This window comes from Python bivittatus, unplaced genomic scaffold (assembly GCF_059951505.1).
Source record: "Python bivittatus isolate LINGU-HERP-01145 unplaced genomic scaffold, Pbiv_v1 ctg000290_np1212, whole genome shotgun sequence".
NCBI classification, from domain to species: domain Eukaryota; kingdom Metazoa; phylum Chordata; class Lepidosauria; order Squamata; family Pythonidae; genus Python; species Python bivittatus.
This window is the reverse complement of record NW_028277068.1, coordinates 377,459-389,488: the sequence shown is the minus strand read 5'-3', so window position 1 is coordinate 389,488 and position 12,030 is coordinate 377,459. Positions and strand designations below refer to the sequence as shown.

The 12,030-nt window shown below is 39.2% G+C and overlaps 1 pseudogene; it reads right to left on the bottom strand.

The window, feature by feature from the left end:
• Window positions 1–1,061: 1,061 nt before the first annotated feature.
• On the bottom strand, window positions 1,062–9,653 carry LOC148215421 (vomeronasal type-2 receptor 26-like; annotated as a pseudogene).
• Window positions 9,654–12,030: the final 2,377 nt, after the last annotated feature.

Genomic DNA, 12,030 nt, shown 5'->3' with positions numbered 1-12,030 from the left:
AAGGGGATAAGGCTGGGGCAGGAGAGGTGTAGATGGAGTCTGCCATGGTTGGTGAAATCCCACCAGATCCTTGAAGGACAGTTAGTATTTCTTCTCTGGAGACTACACTGTAATGCAGAAGGGGGTTCCTTGGAACATCTCTGTTTGCCTTGCAAGACCGGCACAGTCTGATGTGTTTTTTTTAGACAGGGCCTCTGTGATCCAGATCATCCAGCTGACAAATAGAGTCTATGTTGACAGTACTGCTTAGAGATGTAAGTGGTGATGAAGAGCATATGGATACCAATTCTACAGGGATAACTACAGACAAAAAACAACCATTTGTCTGTTATCTGCAATGGGTAAGTCTGTGCTGCATTTTTAAAAGAGCAACTATTTGCCAAATGTGTATATCCATCTTTTACAGTGTCCCTTGGGACTGACATGCACACAGAATGACTTGCTGGTGGGAAATATTTTTGCTATCAGTGTGGCCTGGCCTTGGACAAGAATTATATAAATCTATACTTTTATTAAAGTTTTCGATTTTTTAAAATTTAGATTAATAATTTTCCCTTTTTTAGTTCCTGCATTTCTGACACAAGATAAGACAAGATGCACTAATCCCTCACAAACTGTAACGACCTGACCCCTTCAGCTCTCAATTACAGTAACTCTCCCGGCAACCATTCATGATTCAGAAGAAAGTTCATTTATTGAGAATCAGTGTACAGATCCAAAGCATTGCCAAGACTAAGCCCACGCGCACCAAAACTTGCTTTTACCCTTTTTCCTTCTCCTCCTCTCACCCCTCTGCCTCCTTAGTCTTCTCACATTCTCCCATTTATTGCAATGATCATCGGGTGCCTGCTTTCAAGAAAGAGGGATCCTGGACAAGAGAAAAGCATAGCATTTATACACTTTTGAGGCTAAGAGGCAGGAAATCTGAGGGATCTGATTGGAGGATAGGTTTAGATAGACGTTAAATGGGGGAGAAATGGTTTTTCAATTGTGAGATAAGAACAGACAGGTGATGGCCCTCCCATTGTTTCAGTATGAAAGTGTTAAGAGGGCTACTTATGTCAGTGGAACATGGCCACTCTTGGGTCATGCAATGGCTTGGAGCTGATCCCGTTCTGCATGAGCAAAGAATGGCAGAAGGGAGTGGAGAAAAGAGGTTGCAGGAGGAGGAAGGGGGACAGTTTCCAGCTTTATTTTATTATTTTTCTATCACAACATTATAGATTTGAAAAAACAGGACTTGGTGGGGAGGGTTGTGGGTGTTTTTGTTAAATTAAAAGAACATTAAAGTGTTAAATAGAGTTTGTTGGAACTGTTAACTAGTTTTTTTGGGAGCCACATACCCACAACTCACAGTACTATTTTATTTTGACATCAAATGTTCTTTTGTATTCAGATCTGGTCTTAGAAAGAGAATGTAGCATTTGGGGAAAAAGATGAAGCCCAGAAGCCCAGCACTGGAGGCCAAGATGGAGAAGATCTGCACAGCCACCATGTACTTGCCCTTTGTGCTCAGATAAGTGGGCACAAAGGACACCCAAACACTGCAGAAGACTAGCATGCTGAAGGTGATCAGCTTCGCTTCGTTGAAGGCCCCAGGGAGGTTCCGGGCCAGAAAGGCCACTAAGAAGCAGACAGCAGACAGGAAGCCCATGTAGCCGAGGGCACCATAAAACATGGGAACAGAACCTTCACTGCATCTCAAGATGATCTCTCCAGACTGTGAGTTCATGTCAAACTCAGGGAAGGGAGGAGAAGTCCCCAACCAGATGCTGCAGAAGACAACTTGGAGACCAGAGCAAGAAAGGACGATGGAGTTGGCCAAGCTCTTCCCCAGCCATCTCTGCACTTTATTCCCTGGCTTTGTGGCCAAGAACACTAATACCACTGTGACTGTTTTGGCCAAGACGGAAGAGACAGCCACTGAGAAAATAATGCTGAAGGCTGTTTGTCGAAGAAGGCAGGTGGCTCTCCTTGGTCGGCCAATGAAGAGGAAGGAGGTCAAGAAGGAAAGCAGAAGAGATACAAGGAGGGTGTAAGAGAGGTCCCGGTTGTTGGCTTTGATGATCGGGGTGTCTTGGAATTTAATGAAGATTCCCAAGACAAAGCCTGTGATTGATGAGAGGAACAAGGCAAGGGAAGCCAGGATGATCCCCAGATTTTCTTGATAGGATAGGAAGGTGATAAACTTGTATATACAGTGATCTCGGTGGATGTTTGGATATTGATCTTCTGGACATTTGTTGCATTTTTCTGCATCTGAAAAAAGCAAGAGTAAGATCTCCCAGAAAGCATATACAAGTTATCTCAACAGAAGGGGTATTTTTTTTTTTAAAACCCTCTACTTTCAACTGGAACAAGGAAAATTAAGGGAGTGTGTGTGATCCTGTTGTTGTTGTTGTTTTCATCTTGCCTCCCCTTAGTGAGAATCCAGAAGTTGGAACGGCCAGGGAGACCATCAGGTCTACCATCCCTGTTCAGTGCAGGGCTCAGTTTGGGGAGTGCTGTACTCAAGGTTTCATGAACACAGCAAGGAAGATTTGAAAAAAGAAGAGGCACCGAAGCTGAGAAATGCTTTTCAAAACTCCCTTGCATAGAAAATGTCTCAGTAAAGAGCCTTTCCATTTCCTTTGATCTCACCCACCTTCCATGGTGGAGATGGTTCCTTCTGCACAAGGAAGACAGTCGTAGCAGCAGATGGGCCTTCCTTCCTGAGCCACCTTCATGAATCCGGGACGACAGCTTTCCACACACCTGGAAGGAGGCAGGGGCTGAGCAGAGAGAGGAAAAACACCCAGGAAGTGAATTTATTTCATGGCAAAGGATGCCAAGGAGGAATGACTTAGTGGTCCGAAATTCAAGACTGAGCTTTACTTAGTTTCAAGACTATAAAAAATTGGAGTTCATCAGATAGATTCAGCTGCTTGTTGCTTCTGTGTTATCTTTTCTTCTAATTTTTCACACACCACAATTTATAGTTTCAGAATCTAAATTTATATACTAAATTACTCCAGAAATGATTGGATGGATATTTTGCTTTGGCAGAATTAATCCTGCTGCCCCATGGATCAAATCTACCTATATTTGCACAGGACTAATAAATAGTTTACTAAAACATTCAATATTATATTTCTCATAGAAGCCTCAAAATCTAAACAGGGAATTCTCTTGGAGAACTTTGATGACCTTCAAAACCGCTTTCTGCCCAAACAATGCAACCCTGTTGGTAAGAGCTTTGATGAGAATGAAATAAACATTTTCTCACCTTGTTCAGCCCTTCCATCTCTGCAATCCCATTCGGGTTCATCATGAACGTGAAATCCTGGGATCCCTGTCGTTCAAGACTCCCAAACTTCACTTTGCTAACAGTCATATTGGAGAAAATCACCCAGTTCACAATGTCCAGGTCTGATGCCAGCTCTCCATTTTCATCCAAATACACCCCTTCTATGGCATTATTGTAAAACTGAGAATTTTGAAGGAAGGAATGAAGCTGGAATGGAGAAGAAAAAAGAGTATTTTTAGACAGGGCACCCAGGACCCTTTCACTTGTGCTGGGGATGAACTGAAGATTTCTCTGTCGATATACAAAATGAATATATCAGATTCATTTCCAAGTTCTTCCAGACACAATCTATAAATAATTGAATTGTAAAACTTACTTTAATTATATAAGAACTGGACAAACATTGAGATGGCCGAGAGAGAAACTTGGACAGGCTTTCAAGATTCTATTATGCCCAATAACAATAAAATCGCATTCCTGGAATCCCTGCAGTGTCTCTTTCTTGACCTGTCCTACCTGGAGGGGTGACATCAGCCTTGACAGGCTGCCCAAGTTTCTCCCTCTCCCAGTTTACATTAAACAGAGTCAGGCAAGGTTTATTTGGGGTTTCTTTCCCAAATCCTTTTCTGTTTCTAGACTATGTAATCACCTACCAGTTCCTCCTTGATGGTTTATTTTGTACCTTCATCCTTCTCAATTCCTTTACAATCTACCTGTCAAGTGGCAACAGATAGGAAAAAACACGTTAAAAGGACCTTTGTTTTTTTTTCCTACATTTTTTTTAATTAAAGATTTTTAAAAAGGGGGATAAAACAAGTACAAACTAATATAAAGTTAAAAAAAGAAAAGAAAAAGAAATCAAAGAGAAAGCTAAAAGTGCAAGAAAAGAAAAAAGTAAAAGAAATATAGGAAAGAAAGAAAAAAGTTACAAAAAAGGACCTTCCAATCTTCTTCACAGCAGTTATAAGTACAATTATAAATTTACCTCTTGCTCTATGTTTACAACACAACTCTATTAAATTAAAAACTATTTTGCCTGATTGTCAAAACCATAAACCATAAGTTCATTTTTTTTTTTTTGGTTTCATGGGAAATGTCTATAAGAGGTTTTCAGTCAGCAATTAACGTAGATATTGTCTGTTTCCTGATCAAACAAGCCAAGTTAGTCATCTCAGCAAGCTCCAGCAACTTCACCAACTGTTCCTGCATTCTGGGTACTGTCAAATCTCTCCGTCTTTGTGGATACAATAATCTCGCTGCAGTGATCATGTACTAATAGAAATTCCATGACTTCTTTGCAAGCTGTTTCTCCATCAATCACAAAACAAAATCCTCTGGTTTCAATTGTATATTAATCTTTAAAATCCTCTGAATTAGTGTATGTATTTTAATCTAGAAGTTTCTAGCTTCTTTACACATCCACCAAACATGATACAAATGATCCATCTTTTTGTTCACATTTCCAACCTAAATTTGAAGTGGCTTTACCCGTTCTAGACAATTTCTCCAGTGACATATACCAATGATACATGATTTGATAAAAATTGTCTTTAAGATTACAAAATAATGCAAATTTCAATCCTTTCAGCCACATGTTTTCCCATTGTTCCATCTGTTGAATATAACCAAAAATTGTAGCCCACTTCATCATTCGTTGTTTCATTTATTCTTCTTGTGTTTCAAATTTCAGTAAATGTTTATATATTTTAGCAATCACATGTTCATCATTCCTACACAATTCTATTTCAAACTCAGTCTTCAAAAGCATAAATTATTTTATCTCCTTTAAATCTTTCTAATAATAAAGAAACATTTATACAGAATTTCTCTTATTCTGAAAATAAAAGAAACATTGACAACTTTATCGCCCTCCCATGAGTTCTTCTCTTGATTTTATTTTACCGTCCCCTTGACAAAATTCTAGTGTCCCATGGTATGTTGACCATTCATGTTTGCCTATTATTTCTGGTCTATAAAATGCTTCTTGTGCTTCTTGGCCCCGAAACCACAAAGATGTTTTTGGGCACAACCTGGTTTGTGTCTATTCAATATTCTCAATGTGGCATGTCCAAGATAGTGACTTTTAAAATCCAAATTAACCGTGACTGTTCTACCACAAATATCCATGCCACCCAAATCTCAGATCATGTCCTTCTAACTCCAAAAGCCTTCTATTTCTCAGCAACACCCCCTCTTTCATTCAGACCAAACAGCAAGCTGCAAAATACAATTTCAAGTCAGGTGAACCCAAACCTCCTCTTTCCTTTGCATCTTGTAACACCTTATCTTTAACTTGTGGCTTCCACCCCCCCCACCACACAAATTTTGATATGTCCTTCTGTCACTGTTTAAATGGTGCATCAGATGTCAAAACAGGTGTCTGAAACAAAAACATCATTCTAGGCAAGACATTCATTTTTATCACAGAAATTCTCCCAAGCAATGACAATTGTAGTTTCTCCCATCTTAACATCTCTTTTTTAACTGCATTCCATGTCTTAACATAGTTATTTTGAAATAACATACAAGTCACAATTGTCATAGTGATACCAGGTATTTCACCTTCTCAATCTTAAAACCCATTTTATTCATCAATTCTGTTTGATCTTCTATTTTCATATTTTTTGTTAACATCTCCGTCTTCTATTTATTAATGCTGAGACCTGCTAATGCACCCAATTCTTTTAATTTTCCCATTAATATTTCAATTCCCTTAAAGGGTCTTCCAGAACCAACACAAATCATCTGCAAATGCTCTGAATTTTCCTGTTGCACTTCTCTGAGCTATTGTGTAGTCTCCTCTGACTCCTCCATTTGAATCTCCCCCAATTCTTTGAATTTTTCTAGAAATTTTCTCTCCTTCTGGACACAATTCAGTTGAAACCTCTGCTGTTTAAAAATCAAATTAAAAAAAAAAACACTTTCAATATTTCGCATAGAAGTGGGATCTTTTTCTACTTTAAATTCTAAGTAAAAACCCCCCTCTTTTCTCTTACATAAAAATTCTCATTGGAATTACTTTAAGAACAATTATTTCTGTATTATCAGTCCTCAGTCTTCTATTGAAATGTTGCTGCAAAATTTGATCCCTTGTCTTCTTCCTGATGAAGTGCACCAAAACATCCCTTGGAACATTTCTTGCTCTTGCAGTTCTTGAGTTTATTCTATATACTTTATCAATTTCTGCCTCTGTATCCTCATCTTCCCAATACAAAAAATTTGCCAGGACTTTAATTTTCTTTTCTGCAGTGTCTTAACTAGAATCTTCTGGGGTTGTTCTAAATTTCAAACAAAATTCCTTCTCTCTCAATTCCAATTGAGCCAGATTATCTATTTCTCTTTCCAACTCTCTAGCTCTAACTTCTGTCTTACTCTTTAAAATTTCCACGTTGTCATTAATTTGTTTTATCCCTCCAGACACTTGTCCTACAAAGCTTTCCATCTTCTTAACTTCTCATTTCATCTCCCCTTTCATCTTTCCAAGTCTTTCAGCCATTCCTTTATCAAAAGCTGTCAATTTACTATCAAGTGATTCTAAATTATTGCCCATTTGCTCAAATAATTTCTGAAGCATATCTGATGATCTTTCCAAACAAAAATAGTGCAGACATCTCCTTACTCTTTCCATTTACACAGCTAATTGCTGCATTTGGTAAAGCAGTAACCATGTGGCAACGGTTATCTGCATAAAGGCTGTTCTCCAAGCCATGAACTCTTCCTGGGCCATTCCTTTGGTTACTCAAAGCAAAGCACCAGGAGATCAATATCTGCCCTCTCAATTGGTTTGAGTCCTCTGCTGTCTCAAAACAGAAGGCTTTAGAAAGTCAAGAAACACACTGAGGAGACCCAGGGAAAGAGGACTAACATGAAGCCACAATTAGAGAAGCCTGCTCTTCATTCCCTGTGAGTGTTGGTAGAATCATCACTGATCCTTCAGGACCAGACTTGTCAGCTGAAGCAATCCAGCACTGCAAGAAAATGTGACTCTTTTCTCTAACTCTCTCTCCAATCCAGAAACATTCTCTCTGTTTCATTAGCACTACCCAAGTAGCTCTCCTTGTTAAGAAACTACTCCCTCATAACTGATGCATGTGTCTGCATATGTCTTCAGGGTGAATGCTGCATCTTGCAGAAAGATTGTCCTCATTGCTTCTCCAGACTCCAAAAACTCTGGTGGGCTGTCTTGTGCCAAGAGTCTCTATTTTCCTCTTTCCACCTTCTCCTATAGTTGAACATAGTATCTAATGATCATTCTTGAAAAATTCCCCATGTCCTCTCAATTCCATGCTTTCTCTCCTTGAATTGAATAATGGGGTAAATTCTCATGAAGGATTAACTACCTCTACCTGTTTGCCTTATACATGAGTCTCACATATTCTTTGTCATAAACTTCCCAAAACTTCCAATCATGTTATTCTTTGACTGCACTCTATATCACTAGCTTCCAATATTAATGAATAAATAGCACAGATTGGTTATTATTATTTTGGTTTGGTCTTCTTCAAAGAACAAGGCCATGGAATAACACAGAAAATAATCTTCCAAACAGAACTGTGTTCTTAGAGGATCCAGATCTTAATAACCACCATGAAAACACTTCTGAAAAGCTGTTCAAGTGAGATCCATTCTTCAACAAGGCAAGAAGCTATTGGAGAATGTCTCTGATTCCATTTAATTTGCTATTTCTGAACTATAATCTTCTTTTTCTAGGTGATCCTGGTGATGTTCCTCTATTATACTTCTGTATAATAACAAGTGTCCTCTCTCACACTGAAAGGACTGCAACCAGTTCTTACTCTCAGCTTTTCTTGCCTTTACTGTAGCTGGAAGAAGGTGTGGTAGGGTAAATCTTCTCTCACTATGAAAGTATCTTTTTCAGGAAAAGATGCAAGTCATTTAATGGGCAAAATAAGCTTCAAGAGCTGAGAGTTGAAGATAGTGGAGAAAGGGGGAAAAGAATAATGCTGGCATTTGCAGAATCTCTCTCAGCTGATAAACTCCCAAGCAGGAATACAGATTCAGGCACACACCCCATACAGGCAGAAAAGGCATTATATGGAGTTCATAAAGAAGCAATTCAAATCTACCCTTAATAAGAAGAAATCTAACCGCTGAATGTGCTTGCAAGTTTCTTCTCAACTTTCACCAAATTTGTGTAGAGGTTCAAGGACTGGGGAGACCAAGGATTAAGAGCCCCCCTCAGCCATGGAAGCTCCCTGGTGGAGGTCAGGCCAATTGCTTACTCTGAGTCAGCCCATTTGTCTTCAGGGTGGTTCTGGGAAAAAGGTTGGAGGAGTTAGTGATCCCACCTTGAATTGGGAGAAAAGGTGAAGGTCAAATCCTAAGAACCTTGTGGAGCAAAGCAGAAACTTTTCCTTCTCTTTGTTTTCTCCCCCAGGATTTTAAGGCATACTGAAGGACAGTGTACCACAAACCTGAAGAAAAAGTATGTTGTGCACAACCACACTGGAAAATTCTGCCCAATGAAGGCAAAATGAAACACAGATCTCCTTATAGAGACGCAATAGTGCTCCATTTCTCTAGAGGTTTCCAGGTGAATGGGAAGCTCAGTAAGAGAGGAATCTTAGCTTGCCTTGAGTCTCAGCCTACACGGTTCATCAGCCTAGAAAAGGTTGGCCACTTGCTGAGACCCTTCTCCATTTTGTTTCTCCAATCCTCCTGAAAACTGAACAGGGTGGCAAAGGAATAAAACTTTTTAACCAAGAAATGGGGACTGTGTCTCGGCCAAGGCAGTCCTAGAGCAGAGGGGCAGTGCAGCAGGGGAGGGGTCAGAAGGATGACACTGTCTAATACACCCCCCAGATCACTGGAATGGAGGGGACAGGATGGGGTGGGAAATGGTGGTGCCCCTGCTTGCCAGAGAAGGGAGACACACAATCAAAACAATAGATTAACCAAGAAAGCATTATTGGCAGAATATGAAATGATTTTTGATTGGACGAGTGAAAGGATGGCTAAACCATGTAGACGTCCAAATTATTTCTTCCAAATGAAGTTTAAAAGGAGACTCTATTGGCAAAGAAAGGAAAAAAGTGAAGGGAATTCAAAAGAGAGGAATGGAAAGTTGGGATTCAATTTCATGTTTTCTTCCAATTTTATTATTTATTTTATTTTGAGGATATGAGCCTAATTCTTACATTTGTAAAACTGATTCTAAGCTGCAGAAGAGAGATGTACAGCAGAAAAGAAATACCTTCCAAGCCTTCAGCTGTGGAGGCTCCACGTCCTTCCCATCGTTGATCCTTGTCCTCTTTGATCTGGATAAATAGGCTGTATGTAAGGCCCGTGCCACAGCCCAGATGGTGTTGTAAATGAAATAGTTGTCCACACACAGGATCTGATCCATTATCTGCTGAGGCAAAGCCTCCAGCTCTTCTCTCTCTTTGCACCGTCTCCAGACTTTCACAGAAAAGGCATCCTTGGTGTAGGAGCATCTGAAAGATGTCCATGCAAGGAATTGCATGGTTGAGTAAAACTGCGTAAACCCACCGTATTTTGCCATGTGGTTTCTCTTCATCAGAAAGGAAAAAATGCTATGGATAAATTGAATAGGAAAGTTATCACCTGTCAAAAAAATGGTGAAATCCCATCGGATTGTTGTGATCAGGATTTTTCCTGAAACTGGTTCCTTAAAAATTTCAAATACTGCTTGTATAATGATTAGACCATGATTGAATGAATCAGGTTCAGCACCATAAAGAAAGACATTCACTTGTCTCCAATTGCGGTATGGACGATCACTTATGGAAACATGATAGATTGTTTTGGAAAACGTTTGTGAGAAAACTGGACAAATGCCATTCCTGAGCAACATAGAAGTCAGGGTCCTCAGGAACCTCTCCCCATGGTCAGTTTCGGGAGCTATCAGACCCACCAAGGTCCATCTGAAATGGAGGAGCACCTTGACCATCCCTGGGTACTGGACTCCTTCAGCAGGGAGCATCGGATAGAAGAAAGGGGACTGAGTCTTATCACTGGAAGTCTGGGAAACAAAAGTGTAGCTGATCTGAAAAGCAATGAAAGATATTGTTTTATTTGATGCCCATAGCATCCCTAATTAAAGATAACTATTCTGGACTTAATGAAGCCAAACTCCTACTCCTAGCCAAAAAAGCTTAGCTACTCACCCATTGCTTTATGAATTGCTTCCCTTTCCTTTTGCTTCATCCATGGAGAATTTTTCAAACTCTTGGAAATGGAAGATCCCCCAGTCTGGACTTGGGACCATACTGGGAGGAAATATGTGTGCTCTAATCCTTCCCTCCTGTTGTATAACCTGAACCTTCATCCTGAATACCTCCCATCTCCATAATACAACTCTTTTCTCCACTTGCAGTAGAGGACCTCTGACTGAAGGTTGCATAGATCAAAATTCCCTTCCCAACAAAGACACACCTGAGGGACTTTGTAGATGCCTGATACAGTCGAAATCTGGATGGAAATGTCAATCTCGGCCCCTTCCAGAAGAGCCACTGTATTTCTCGGCCTTCCACAGCTGTAGTTGGGAACATTGGCCTCCCCATCAGAAAGGAGGTCCAGCAAAGCATCCGAAGTCATTTGTGCACTGAAATACCTTTCATAAATGTTGTAACTCAGGGTGATGTTAGGTAAGAGGTGGGAATCCTGGTTGATCGCTTGGATGGCAAAAAGGAAGGAGAGCATTTTCCAGTATTCTGGGACTGCCATCCTAGAAAGATAAATATATTAGAACATAGCAATGAAAGGAAGATTTTATTTGGCCATTTTTACATCATTTTGTCCAATCGAGCTAAGCCCAAAAATTCTTCTGGATGGATTACATTATTTTTAAAAATATTAACTAAAAAAATAAAAAAAATAAACTACATTAATAAAATTATTAGATCAATGTCAAAGACACGATGCCAGTTTATTCCGGAAGTTACTTTCTGCAACACTTAATACTTTGAAGTTTGATCTATGCATCTATATAAAACACAGAATCATTAAATCCTAAAGTTGGAAAGGCCACTTAGACCACCATCTCCACACTCAGACACATACAAAGAAACACATACAAGGAGCAGCTGTGACTGTTAACAAAGCTAATATGCTATTAATTTTTGGAAAAGTTTAGATTTCAAAGATCTTGAGTGGAGACTTAACTTATATTGAAATCATGATAAGTTTACAATACCTAGCATCAATTCATAATGGGATCAGAGACATTTGGAACCTTAATGACAAAGTAAATTCTCATCTGTGATTCCTTCATATGATCAGTGAATTTTTCTCCAGAAAAAAGAATGTAGATTTTCAATGTAGGGAAAAAATATAGCATTCCTGCCTTTTTGGGACTATGTTGTCCAATTTTGGGGGCAAGGGAGGAAGAAAAGGGAACAACTGTTGGGTAATAAGGTTAAGAGAAGACAAGAAATATAAATATCAACCTTTATATGTATTTCAAAATATACAAAAGAGAAAAATTAGGCATAAAATATATCTTCAACAATACATAAAAGTAACAACAAACAAATAAATAATACAAATATACCAAGACAGCAGGGAATTAAGCAGTGAGCCTGAAAGGAAAAGCAGAAAAGCAAAAAAAAAAAGGAAGAAGAAGAAGACTTCTCTTATACAGAGTTCACCACCTGATCCAATTATGTTCACAGCCAAAAAGCAATCTCTTGTTAACTCTATAGTTAATTCTATTAAAGGTGTAGATCTTGCAAATATCCAACCCTCTCTTCTCCACCCACAAT